This window comes from Polistes canadensis, unplaced genomic scaffold, assembly GCF_001313835.1.
Source record: "Polistes canadensis isolate GaletaPanama2010 unplaced genomic scaffold, ASM131383v1 scaffold_71, whole genome shotgun sequence".
Classification (NCBI taxonomy): domain Eukaryota; kingdom Metazoa; phylum Arthropoda; class Insecta; order Hymenoptera; family Vespidae; genus Polistes; species Polistes canadensis.
In genome coordinates this window covers 50,847-52,354 of record NW_014569618.1, presented here as the reverse complement: position 1 = coordinate 52,354, position 1,508 = coordinate 50,847, and the positions used below count along the sequence as shown (strand labels likewise).

Here is a 1,508-nt window from a genome sequence, read left to right as displayed (position 1 = left end):
ATATATTTATATTTCTTTTAATACGATTAACAAAGTGTCTTATTAATTTGTCGAATAATGTTCTTTTTTTTTTTTTACAAATCAATGGGGATGATACAAAAAGGTAATCGTGATAATATCGGTCAAATATAATTCCCTATATTTTATTTTATATTTTAAAAATGWTACTATGTTTTTCTTAAATAAATTCAATTTATTACACGAAGTAAATAAAATAATTATTTTTATTCTTCATATATTTATATTTCTTTTAATACGATTAACACAGTGTCTGATTAATTTGTCGAATAGTGTTCTTTGTTTTTTTTACAAATCGATGGGGATGATACAAAAAGGTAATCGTGTTAAGAAATAATTAATAAGATTGATATAAAATAAACGAGGAGAATTATTCTTATTGATATTTATTTGTTTTTTTTTTTCTTTTTTTCTTTATATTGCATTTAACCAGTTCAAAAAGAGAAAGAGAGAGAGAGAGTTATCTTGTTATCAAACTAATTTAACCGGGTAGCTTTTCATCTAAAAACTTTTCTCGGTGTTGTCTCGATACACACTTCGCCGAGTCCGGAACGTTTCTGACTAAAGTTTTTGACACACGCTGACGAAGAATTTTTGCGCCTCGATGAACTTCCTTCTCATTTCTCTATATATATTTTGTATTTTTCGAAATATTTTTATATCCAATTACATTATTTTATTTTTCGTAACTACTGCGAAGACTCATGAAAATTATAAAAATCAAAGAGACAGTTTATTTCGTATTATTGCACGTCTGATCTTTATTTCTTTTCTTTTCTTATTGAAATATATTTTTTATATAGAAATCATTTACGGTAGTAATTTTTTCTTCTTCTTTTTTTTTTTTTTTTCTTTTTTGATTCTTATCGGCAGCAAAGACTCTTCAAAATTGTAAAGTCAAAGAGGAAGCTTTTACTATTGCACGTCTGGTCGTCGTAGAAAATTTTGCCGTAGCACGTGTCGCATTTTAAATGCATCTCACGAAGTTTGCCGGTTGGTTTAGAGAACTAAGTGCTACGTGGGTCAGTTGAATCATATGTATGTGTTAGAATGAGAGAGTGAGTGAGTGAGTGAATGAGTGAGAGAGAGAAACTACGATTTTCAATGGGGAACGATAAAGGAAGAAGAAGAAGAGTTTGGCTTTGGAGATAGGAAGTCGTCGTTTTCGGTTGAGAAAAGTTATGAGATGAAAGAGAGAGGGAATAGAGGACAGAGGAGGGACAGAAAAGGAGAGAGAGAAAGAGAGAGAGAATAGGAGAAGAACGTTCTTGAATACACCGTGAACGGACTACCCCGGAGATTTTATTTTCTGCTCTGAATACGACTGTCTCTTAGAATGGGAACTCTCTCTCTCTCTCTCTCTTTTTCATTCTTTTTTTTCTTGTATACATCCTGTTGCTATTACTGCTTTCGACGAGAAAATTGGGAAAAAAAAAAATAAGAAAACCATAGATAAAATTAAAAAAAAGAAATATATATATATATATATA

The 1,508-nt window shown here is 30.0% G+C and overlaps 1 protein-coding gene across 3 annotated transcripts in view; it reads left to right on the top strand.

Moving 5' to 3' along the window:
• LOC106786306 (suppressor of lurcher protein 1-like) overlaps nucleotides 1-1,508 on the top strand; it is a 124,100-nt gene that overhangs the window by 75,289 nt on the left and 47,303 nt on the right. The window lies entirely within an intron of this gene.